This window comes from Notamacropus eugenii, chromosome 5 (genome assembly GCF_028372415.1).
Source record: "Notamacropus eugenii isolate mMacEug1 chromosome 5, mMacEug1.pri_v2, whole genome shotgun sequence".
NCBI classification, from domain to species: Eukaryota; Metazoa; Chordata; class Mammalia; order Diprotodontia; family Macropodidae; genus Notamacropus; species Notamacropus eugenii.
In genome coordinates, this window is record NC_092876.1 from 375194420 (window position 1) to 375206613 (window position 12194).

At 38.7% G+C, this 12194-nt stretch overlaps 1 long non-coding RNA gene across 1 annotated transcript; it reads left to right on the top strand.

Annotated features, from left to right (window-relative positions):
- The first annotated feature begins 1834 nt into the window (after positions 1–1834).
- On the top strand, positions 1835–9745 carry LOC140506772 (uncharacterized). The gene is made up of 2 exons (XR_011968077.1): positions 1835–2554; positions 3774–9745. It is a non-coding gene; the product is annotated as an uncharacterized lncRNA (long non-coding RNA).
- The last annotated feature ends 2449 nt before the right edge of the window (positions 9746–12194 follow it).

Genomic DNA, 12194 nt, shown 5'->3' on the forward strand with positions numbered 1-12194 from the left:
TCCCTGCCTGGGCCCATCTGCCAGAACTGCTGTATTTAGCCTTGACCAGCCTTCATCATATCAAAGGTATTATCCCCTCATAATTCAATCAAGAAAATTCTTTTCATACGTCATAAAAGAATAACAGGAAGTTAATCCATCTTGGCACTTCATTAGTTTAATAGAAGTAATGATCTCTGTTATCTATCCATTGGTTCTGTGATTTTATCAACTAGTGGTGCTGCTTGAAAGGAATCAGTTGGTCAGGGACCGTCTAATCTTCGCTCTCCACCCCAACACATGCTTATAATTATAGTTTATGTTCTGGAACCTTTTTCTCCATTTCTGCTCACTCAAATGAATGGTACTTTTGCCTGAGTTCTGCATTATGATGAATGGGAATGATAACAGGTAAGAAAAGAAGAAAACTGTAGATTTAAAAATCAGGATAGACAAGGAGGAGTCTGGGAATTTCATCCTTACCTTCCATTTGGGAGAATCACAGAATAGAAGAAATCTAGAAAGACCTTCCTTAATCTGACTTGAGAACAGTCTAAGTAGCTATGAAGTGGATCCAATAGAAACAGAAGTTAGGGAGGAGAGAGAGAAGGAGGGAGAGAGAAAGGCAGAGAGAGAGAGGGAGAAGAAGAAAAGGAGAGGAAGAAAAAGGGAGGGAAAGAGAAAGGAAGGGAGAGAGAGAAGGAGGCAGAGAGAGAGAGAGAGAGAGAGAGAGAGAGAGAGAGAGAGAGAGAGAGAGAGAGAGAAATATGCTAGATTATTTCTCTCCCTTTTTCAACCCTGGTTGGGGGAAAACAGTGAATTGTGATAGAATATTTTTGTGGGAGCTTCACTAGAAACATCTTCTAGTATTTGTGACTCTGGATTTATGTACATCTTTGGGTCTTGTGTTTATTCATTTAAGTTCCTCTTTTACAGATAATACATGTAAAACACTTTGCAAACATAAAGTGCTATATGAATGTTACCTATGATCAATGTTATTAATAATAATAATTTTATATATTAATTACATATAGTTAATAATAACAATTTAATTATATAATTAATGTTAATAATAATTTAATTTTTTCTGTGAATATTGTGAACTGCATGATTTTGGTGGAGTAGGTTCCAGTATTTTGCTAAGTATCATACATACATTGCTCCAGTGTTCTTAGGTAGGTCTGTATATGATAATAAAGTGTGAAAAAAACAAAACAAAACTTGAAATAGCCTTTTTGTCATGAGAACGTCTCTGGTGTAAAGGTTACATTTATATTAACATATTCATATATGAAAGGAAGTGCAGCATAGTAGCTAAAAAGCTGGCTTCAGAGACAGGAAGTCGAGTTCATTTCTCACCTCTAACACATACTTGACTGTGAGATACTGTTTAAATCACTTTACTTCTCAGTACACCAGATAACTCTCTAAAATTGTAAGTTGACAGAGAAGGTACCATTTTGCACTATCAGTAATAATGATAATAATATCATTTATGTAATGTTTTAACATTTACAAAGTTCTTTATAAATTGTGTTGTTTTATCTCCATGACAAGTTTGGGAGGTATATGCTAACATCATTCCTATTATGTTACTGTTTCTTGTTCAATTGTTTTGGTCATGTGTGACTTGGTTACCCCTTTTGGGAGTTTCTTAGCAAAGGTACTGGAGTGATTTGCCACTTCCTTCTTCAGCTCATTTTACAGATGAGGAAACTGACAGATACCTTCTGTATTATAGAGAATAGGAAACTGAGGCAGATATGTTAAGTGACTTGCTCAGGGTCATACAGTGAAAGAATCTGAGGCAGGATCTGAATTCAGATCTTCCTCACTCCAGGTCCATACTGAGTGGGATAGACTTAGTGAAGACTCCTCAGATTGTAATTTTTCTCCCAGGGGTGAGGTAAGGCCTAAAGGCTCAAGGTTACAATATTTTTAGAATAGAATAGTTCCATATAAGGATATAAAACTGTGTAGTGTATTAGGGTCTCAATGATTGGACAAAACTTACATAATTCCTCGATGTCTTCATTTCAAAAGGGATTGGTTAGATTTCATGTCTAGAATATAAGACCATATTCTCAGCTAATGAGGATAATGGTCAGTGGGGGGAGGAGGGACTTGCGTTAGGGTCTATATAAATCACTGTCCTGTTCTTTGTCTTCGGCTTTCCTACTCCTACAGGTAGGCCCCGCTTCTCGAGAATCGAATAAATCACTTTTCTGTCATCACTTTGAGAGGCCTCTGAGTAATTGATTTATGTAGGGACCTGAGCCATCCCACACAGTTTGGGGGCACATACCGGGATCTGTGACCTTTCTGAGAGACGGCTGACAGCTCAGTCCAAGGACTTGGGCGCCCGTGGGGAGATTTCCCCATTGTCCTTGAAAAGGGCTGCCGGGCCTCCCTCTCAGCAAGGTAACGACCTGAAGCAGAGGAACTCAGTGAAGACAGAAAAGAATAGAGATAGGGACTCCAAAGACTCCGAAGCTGTGAAGTGTGTGAAAATGCCAACCGGTTGGTGTTGAAGTTTGCAGTCAGGCAACTTGTACGCGTATACGACCCAGTGGTAAGCGCGGGGTGGGGCCTGGGGGTCAATTCGTTGAGTCTTAGGTAGACTCGGGGAGAAGGTGACGACTCCCAACCAAATTAGTGGACTGCGGGACCCCAGGGCGAAGGGCCCCCCCAAAAACGTTTGCTGGGTGACTGTTGGTGATGGGCGACCCTCACCTGAGAGCTGGCAAGAGAAGCTAGCAGGAGAGCTAGCAGGAGAGCTAGCAGGGGAGCTAGCAGGAGAGCTAGCATAATTTCTGAGAAGCTAGCAAGAGAGCTAGCAGGAGAAGCTAGCAGGAGAGCCAGCAGGAGAGCTAGCAAGGGAGCTAGCACAATTCGTTGAGTCTCAGACTCGGAGGTGTTGGCAACAACCCTCGACCAAAATGGGGCAAAAGCAGTCCAGGAATAGAGCTTCGGAGTGGAGTCAGGAAGAAATACCGGTAAATAGTCCCTTGGGAAACCGATTGCAAAATTGCCATGAATTACCAAAATATAAGGGAAAGGACAAGAAGAAGATGATTAAGTATTGTTGTTTCATATGGGGTGAAAAGACATCGGAGGAGGAGGCACAATCTGGCCCAAATATGGTTCCTCTGAGGACTGGGTTTGCCAAAAATTTAAACCTATATGTACTATTCTATTCTGTTAAATGTTTTGTCTGTATATGTTGTGTTGGTATTACTGTGTGAATGAAAGTCTGTGTGTCTCTGTTTTTATCTGATAAGGTTGTAAATTTAGCCAGCCAGCCAGCCAGCAGGAGCAGAAAGGCTGAGCTGAACTGTCCTTGAAATTCCTGTTACTCCCTTTCTTCAACCCCTCCAGACTAGTTTCAGAGGGGCGGAGGGACAAGGAGGGAGAGAAAGGAAAAAAAAAAAATTCTTTTTCCCTCAGACCTAAGAGGCATGCTAGCAACCAATTAACCATTTCCTGCCTCACCCAAAAGAAGAAATTTTAGTGTAATGGGAAATAACAGAAAGTTAAGTGAGTTCATTCTGGTTGTATTTGGAATTGTGAATAGGTGAAATGTGTCATTCTTAATTTAATGTTTCAGATAGGTTAGAATTTATTAAAGTTTGGTGGAAGTCAGCAGAAGATTAGAAAGTAAAAAAATCTCAAGTAAGCAACTTAGAGCTGAGAGTTTTGGATTTAGGTTTAATTAGATCAATATATTTGATGCCAGACAATGTATTTAAAGTAAAAAGATAATAAGTTTAGGTTTTTCTTTTTCTTTGCAGAGTGGGAGTGCCAGAAAGGGGTGGCCTTGGGAATCATGGCACAAATAAGAGGAGGGCAGAGACACCCAGCAGCATTTCTGCCAAAAATGTTAGATCCATTAACAAAAGGATAGGTATTTGTTAGATGCAACATTAATCTAATGTAACTGTTACACGATTTTAAATTTTGTAATTTATTACATATAGATTGGGGTTTTAAAAAGATGTGATAGAAATTTGATAATTTGAAACTTACATTTGGTTATAAAAAAGAGCTGAATAGGTTAATGGCTTCTTTTAAGTTTTAAATAAACTTAAATAAGTTTAAATTTTTAGGTAATCCATCTAAATATTGTATTAGAAATTGCATTGTTAATTAATGAACTGGTTAAGAAGAGATGTTATGAATTTTTTTATAAGAGTTTCCTTGTTGTAGCATTCTTAAGAAAATGAGAATGCTTTAAAAATGTACATATATATATATGTGTGATTTTCAAGCCTGTTTCATCTGAGCATGTATTATGTTAAAAGTTTATTTCTGTTGTTGAAAAGGAAATTTTAGCTAAAATTGTTTTTGCCATGAATCAAGCATTTACTCTAAAGCTATTTTTGTAAAAGAAAGTTTATGGGCAAATGTGAAAAGGCTTTGGGTTTAGGTCTTTTCTTGTGATTTCTGTCAATTAGTTTCAAGGGGATTGTGATAAATTGTAAACTGTTCATAAGAGAGGAAATATTTGCTGTATTAAGAAATACTTTGTAAAATCTTTTGTATGGTTTTTGGAAGGCCTACCTATCCAATTTGTATTTGTAAATTACAAAAGTGGGAAGAATTTAGTTTCTCTAATAGGATATGAAAATGCAATTGATGTCATCTGAAATTTATTGTTTGGGTTCATAGCTAAAACAATTTGTTATCACTTATGAAAATTATGTTTGCCATTTGTAATTCTAATGCTAAAACCTAAAGCTGGTATACTGTGTGTATATGTGGGAAAAGAAGCAGTCCTCAGGCTAGTAACAAGTACAGCCCCAGCAGCTGAGGAGATTGTATATAGAACTTGCTTTGGTGAGAATTTGAAAATGTACAAGAAATGATCTTCAGTGATGGGCTCTTTAGGGCAAATTTAAGATCTAAGATGTAATAAAATCCCTGGGAACATTCTTTCTAAATCTAATGGGAATAAACAGATGTTGTATCATTGTTCCATAGAACAAGATTGGGATTTAAAGTTAATTGTAATTGTATTTTATTTACAGGGGGATTCAAGGAAAGGAATCCCTTACAAAAAAAAAAAAAAAGGGTGGCCCCAGGTGGTCTGGGAGCTCCAGGAATGGTCTTGATGGGAGTGGCCAGTAAACTGGAGATTTGGACTGATAGAATTAAGAGTGGGAAGTAGAATAGACTTGGGCATAGTGATAGAGTGGACCTTAGGAGAGCTGGTTCACGTGGAAAAAAAAAAAAAAACCAAGGAGTTTTCAAAGTGAGGTTTTCCAAGGCCTTTAGACAAATGGGACTAAAACTTTTTTGGGGTAATGGACAAAGGTCCCAACTTGGAGTGAGATCTTTACAGGTTACAAAATGATGTAAAAGCAATTAGTATTAAAACAATTAACTGAATTAATTACTGAGATTAAATCAGAGACATCCTCAATTTGGGGAAAGAATTTCAGTCTAATTTTCTTAGAGGTAGGTAGCCTCTGGTAATATTTGGCATTGAAAGTTAAATGATTGTTTTGATTTGAATTCATTACATGAACATAAAAATTCAAGTTAGTGTTTGAACTTATCACATGTGTAGGTCATTCTTTTAGATTGAGCAGGGTTAGAAAGGGATAAAGTAGTTTGGGAAACAGATATAAATCTATTAGAGCAATGACTTATGATTGTTATTCAATCAGGAACTAGAACATGTATAGAAAGGCATGTAGGCTACTTAGACCTGCTTCAAAGATGTTCCTTGGCCAATGTGAAATTAGTCATGTCTGAAACTGATTATTGGAGCTTGCTATTTTAAGATTTTTGTGGGACTATTAACTGACTGTTCTTCTGAGTCTAACTCCAGGTGTGGATAGCAAGAGAGGCGGTCTGAGCCACTGATCCATGATGCCAGTAAGCCTGTGAGATGCTGGTATGAACTGCAAAAAGGTGATCTCATGGGAAGGTCGGGAGAGTGGCTGTTCAGCCTGAGCTGAGGTAGGATTCTCCTGACTCAATTTCCCCACTGACACCTGGCAGACTTGAAGCCTGGCTGAACGCCAATTGACAATCTACTCCTGCCTGGAATTGACATGAAGTGAGGGAGATGTTGTTTCCCTTCAAGGTCCCTACTCTTAGTGGCAAATTCCTAAAATCAGAAGTTTTGTAAGTAAAAATACCAGATCTGTTGAATAATAGATTGTTGGTAGGGGAACATCTGAGGTTAAGTCTAAAATTGAGCTAACAGGTTTAGGACTTTAGACCAACAACAATGTTAGGATCCTCTAATTCTTAGTAATGGTGTGGAGATGATTAGGTTAAGGGCTTGTGAGGCTAGCATGCATAGTTATTATTTTGTCCTAGTTGGTTAATGTTAAATGAAAAATGGTTTGTGGACTATATTGTAAATGCTTTAAAAGAAGCATCACATGATCAGAAGTTGGAATTGTTTTATGATGTGATATGCACTGTGTTAAAAATGATTATTTCTTGTATTTATATAAGTACTGGAGCCTGGTATTGACTCTTTAGTGAAATCTCATCTTCCTAATGAGGGAATGAATAATGACTTACTGTGAAATTTAGAAGCTGCATTTTAATGTGAATTTTCTTTTTTTGTTAAATGACAATTTGTCAAAGTTTCAATTTTGATTTTTGTAAGAATGATAGGAGTGGTAATCTAAGATGGTATTAAGTTCAGTTCTGTAGGAGAGTGGACATCTGGATTTCTACAAGAAGATAAAGAAAAGAAGATGCTGAGATGGTGTGCTGACGACTGTTTGAAGGAGCATCCAGATCAGAAAACTGCATAAGATGATATTTCTCCCCAGACTGCTGTATGAGATGGAACCTCTAAATGGACAGTTCATTAATTTAAATCTCTGTATCTGTACTTATGACAAGGGGACTGCCCCCTGTAATTTGCTAATGTGTCAGTCAACTTTGCTTTCTTCCCATATTCATATATATAAGGAAGATAGATGAAGGGAAGGATTCATAAGGGAAAGAATGTGAAGAGGTATTTATTGATTGGATTTAGGTATGGAAAAAGGAAAAATAAGAGGAGGGGAGGAATATGGGTAAGTTGAACCTTGAACTATCTATTCCCCCATACCAATTCAGAAAATGTTTAGCATGATTGGGAAGCCAGTAGACAAAGTTATGGAAGGTTATTGCATTTAAAAATTTAGAGTTGTTTACTGTCATTTATAATTATTGCTATTAGTTATTAAACTCTCAAGCTTCATGCTTGGAGACACACTTTGTCAGTATTAAAAGCTCCATTTGAAGAGTGTGTGAGAACACTCAGAATTTGGAAAGGGATAGCCAATGATGTATATATATATTCATTATAAGTTTTGTTATTTGTTCTTGACAGGATTCTCTGTTCAGCAATTGTACAAACCGTGGGAACAATGCAACCAAAATGTAATAACCTGGGAATGTCCCTTTTAGGCATGATCCTGTTCCCACTGCTGGGACACCAGGCCCCAGTTATCAACCCCCCCTCTTGAAAATAGTTTCCTGGCCCTAATTCAGACCATTGTGGACACCTTTGAGGTATCTGACTGTTGGATTTGTGGGGGGACCTCAGTGGTTAAGCCAATGGCCATGGGTAGCAGTACCGCTGAGTCCAGTCTGGATCTTAAGTAATAAATCTGTAGTACATGATGGAACAAGATTCTGGACAAGCCAAGAGAAACACCAATGGTCTTTGTCCGAATCAGTTCCAGGTGAACATTGTTTAAACCAAACAGGACCTAAATTGCAGGAGACATGGCTGGGAGAAAGTAATTGTAAATGGACATTCACACAAAGGCCAGAAACCCTGGCTCGTATTGATTGTGCCCAGTATGCAAACAGATGGGATCAGAACGGTATTACCTGTTCAGATGGTAGGGTGATTCCCTGTACCCATTCATTTTTCCCACCCTCTTCATGCGAAGAGAGAACAAAAGGAGAATATCATGAAAGTTGTGGGTATAAGTTTTACAACCCCTCTGATCCCAGAGAACCATGTGAAGGGGGTCACAACCATGACTATTTGTGGAGTTGTGTATATATATGAATAGTACAAAGAATAACACAGAATATAAAGAATGGGTATGGAAGTGGGAGAATGGAACACATAGGATGATGTTTGATACTTTCTGGAGTGTAATCAATAGAACTGGGGAGAATTATCAACATTGTATATGGAAGAGGAAACAACAACTATGGAAGGGTAAGTCAGAGATCATGAAAGGGGGACCATTAGGCCCAGATGATGTGAAGTACTTTCCGGCTGTGGATTAGAGAGTAAGACTGTTTCTAGAGGAAAATCCTTGCTTTGAGAGGGCATTATTGGATATGTGGACAGACAGCCTATACTCACCTTCCACTAAACTGGAGAGGTGTTTGTTACATTGGATTGGTGAGACCTAAATTTTTTTTTTGCCTGAATCAGCGAAACAGAATCTAGGGGTCCCTCTATATGATGATCTAGCAAAAAGAAAGAGGAACATCGACACCTCCCTCACTCAGACTAGAAATGCAAATGGGTGGGGCGATACTTGGCCTCCTGAGAGGATAATCAGAGAGTATGGGCCTACAACTTAGGCTCAAGATGGGAGCTGGGGTTATAGAACCCCTATATATATCTATTAAACAGACTAATCAGACTCCAAACAGCAAAGGCTTTGGACTTATTGGCTGATCAAGCCACACAAACTAGGGAAGCAGTACTGCAATGGACTTGCAGAAGAAGGAGGAGTTTGTGGGAAACTCAGTTTATCTATATGTTGCTTAAAAATTGATGATAATGGAAGGATAGTGAAAGAGATCACCAAGAATATCAGGAAAGTTGCTCATGTTCCCATACAAACTTGGGGCTCCACTTTCAATACATCCTGGTGGTCCTGGTTTGAGGGGAGCTGGTGGAAGAGATTACTGTGGTTTGGCCTTATAGCAATTAGTGGTATTGTATTACTTCCTATTTGTTTACCTTGTTTGATTTCACTAATTACTAAAATAGTTAGAAATTCTCTACTAAAACTTGCTAGAGTAGAAGAGAGGACCGAAGGAGCCATTCAGTTGATGATACTAAAGAAGGAAGGATGGGCACCTGTGGAGACAAAAGACAGGAATGATCCTGATTGGGATGGGGAGATTAATAGACAGTGTGAGATTATGTTACAGAACTTTGGTTGAAACATCTGTGAGAAGTCTTCAGGCTGATAAAATAAGAGGAGGGATTGAGTGGGATAGACTTAGTGAAGACTCCTCAGATTGTAATTTTTCTCCCAGGGGTGAGGTAAGGCCTAAAGGCTCAAGGTTACAATATTTTTAGAACAGAATAGTTCCATATAAGGATATAAAACTGTGTAGTGTATTAGGGTCTCAATGATTGGACAAAACTTACATAATTCCTCGATGTCTTCATTTCAAAAGGGATTGGTTAGATTTCATGTCTAGAATGTAAGACCATATTCTCAGCTAATGAGGATAATGGTCAGTGGGGGGAGGAGGGACTTGCGTTAGGGTCTATATAAATCACTGTCCTGTTCTTTGTCTTCGGCTTTCCTACTCCTACAGGTAGGCCCCGCTTCTCGAGAATTGAATAAATCACTTTTCTGTCATCACTTTGAGAGGCCTCTGAGTAATTGATTTATGTAGGGACCTGAGCCATCCCACACAATACTTTATCCACTGATCTTTCTAGCTTTAGAGTTTTCCCTGTGAAATCCCAGGTCAAGTCCCAATCTACTTATTTATATGTTTATAATTAAAATTCTTACATTAAAGTCATATGCTGATACCCCATTGTAACGTGAAATTGATTCTGGGTTTTGAAAGGCTGTGCAGACAAAAGTTCTGTTAGTAACTACCAAATCGGAGGGGCTTCAAATATGGATCTAACAAAGCCACAGCTATAGAGTGGGTGGCTTCCATATGCTTTAGTAAAGGAAGTGTCCAAATCAATGAAATGTTGGATTGAAAGTACTGAATCATATTTACTTAGTTCTTTATAGTAATAAAGGATTTGACATGCCCGAGCTTATCTGATCCCTTAAAAAGTCTTGGGAGACAGGTAGCACAACTATCATGCCTTTCGTACACATGAGGAAATTAAGGCTTAAAGAAAGGTTAAGTAATTGAACCTTGGTTCTTGCCACATCACATAATTCTCTCCATTATTCTTCATAGGCCACTCAAGAATGTTGTCAAATCCCCTTTTCAGCAACTATGAAAAATGTGGAATTGATGTTTGTAGTAATAATGGGGAAAGCAACGTCTGGCTGGTTGAGCTTCATGGGGGAGGAAATGTACTATATGTATCTTTATAGACTTGTTGAGGCTTGGGGTGCTGGGGACCCTAAAATACCAACACACTGGGTCCTGCGAATGAATTCAACTTGAGCCTTCTTTCAGCCAAAGTAAAACAAAGTTTATTAAAGATTTACCATATTGAATTGACTCTTAAGGAGCCTAAGCATTTGCAATGCTTATATTAACAAGCTGGCCAGATAGAATCTCAGCTAGATAGAATCTAAGCTGAACTGAATCTGAGCACCTTCATGAAGGGAAAAAGGATCTTGTATACAGAAAGACTGAGGGAAGAATCCACGTGCTGCCAAGTAGTCTGGGGTTCCAGGGATGGTCTTGATAGGAGAGGTCATACTGGAATATAGATCAAATCTAGGAAGGATCTTGATGGGAGTGGCCAGTAGCCAGGACAATAGGATTTTGACAGGATCAAGGGTGGGGAGTATCTGGGCATGGTGATAAGGACCTCAAAAGAATGCTAGATCAAATAAGGGGAATCCAAGGAGCCTTCAAGGTGAGATTTTGGTGGGGAAGGGGTGGCCCTAGACAAATGGGACCAAAACTCTCCTGGGCCGAGAGACAAAGGCCCTGGCATGGGCCCAGTCAGATTAACTATAGTTCTTAAGTTTGATTTTTTAGCTCTGAAGTTTTCAAATCTTACTGGATTCAAATTCCTCTGAAAATGACTTGTGTGACAATTTCAGTTGATTAATGAATGACTCATGCATATTCTGTGGGGGAGGGGATGTATATCCCATGAAAACTGGAATTTGCTTTTGTGACAGAATGTAGCATTGGAGGTTTCTGATTTAACAGGAAAATTATCTACTTTCTCTTGAATGGTCCCCATCTTTGTGTGAGTAGAGCCATTCTTCCCCAGATCTTTCCTTCAACTGTGCCAGGGGGTGATTTTCCCTTAGTCTGTGCTTTTGCTCTTCCCCTCACTCAGGAGCAAATGGGCTTCAGATTGAACCTGCTGGGAGAGAACAATGGAAAAAGGAATTGCCTGAGGCTCAACACCTCTGATGGAAGAGGCTTGTGCTTACCAAGCCTCTTTTTTCCCTTTTTAAAACAGCTTGCTTATGTCTCAGGCTTGCCTAGGGAAGCAGATCCAGATTCATAAAGTTTGATCTTTTTTTTCCTGCTTTTTGGGGGGCAGTTATAAAATATTTAAAACTCAATAAGTTTCTCTCTGTCATAGAGTCCCAGAGCCCAGAGTTGAGAAAATCTCCAGTCTCCACCCCCACCCTCCACAGTCAACCAACAATGCCAGTGGAATTTTGTTGTTGGTATTATTCTCTTTTTTTCTTCTTTTGTGCCAGTCACTGACCTTCTCTCTGAATTTCCATTTATAATGATTAATCAAGCAAATCAGAAGCTGCTATGATCAATCAAAATGCTTTCTTTGTTTAGCATTCAGTATTAATTAAACAGAAATGTAATCAAATTTTAAGGATCAAATAAGTTTTGGATATAACATATACTTTCCTAGTAGGAGAAAGCAAAGGAAAGAGGGAGACAAGTATCACTATCTACATCAATTGTCTTGATTCTCCTCATGGCCCCCAACTGATCTTTTGGCCAGGATGAACAGACAAGTACAGCAACTGGTGGTACTTAACAATGGCTGTCACCTGGCAAAATATTGGAAATGGAGGGGATGCCCATCAGTTGGGGAATGACTGCACAAGATATGGTATATGAATGTAATGGAATAGTATTGTGCTGTAAGAAATGATGAACCTGTGGATTTCAGGAAAACCTGGAAAGACTTATGTGAACTGATGCTGAGTGAAGTGAGCAGAACCAGGAGAACATTGTTCACAAAAAAGCCACAATGTGCAATGACTAATTTTGATAGAATTAACCCTTCTCAGCAATGCAAGGATCTAAGACAATTCCAAAAGACTCATGATGAAAAATGTCATCCACATCCAGAG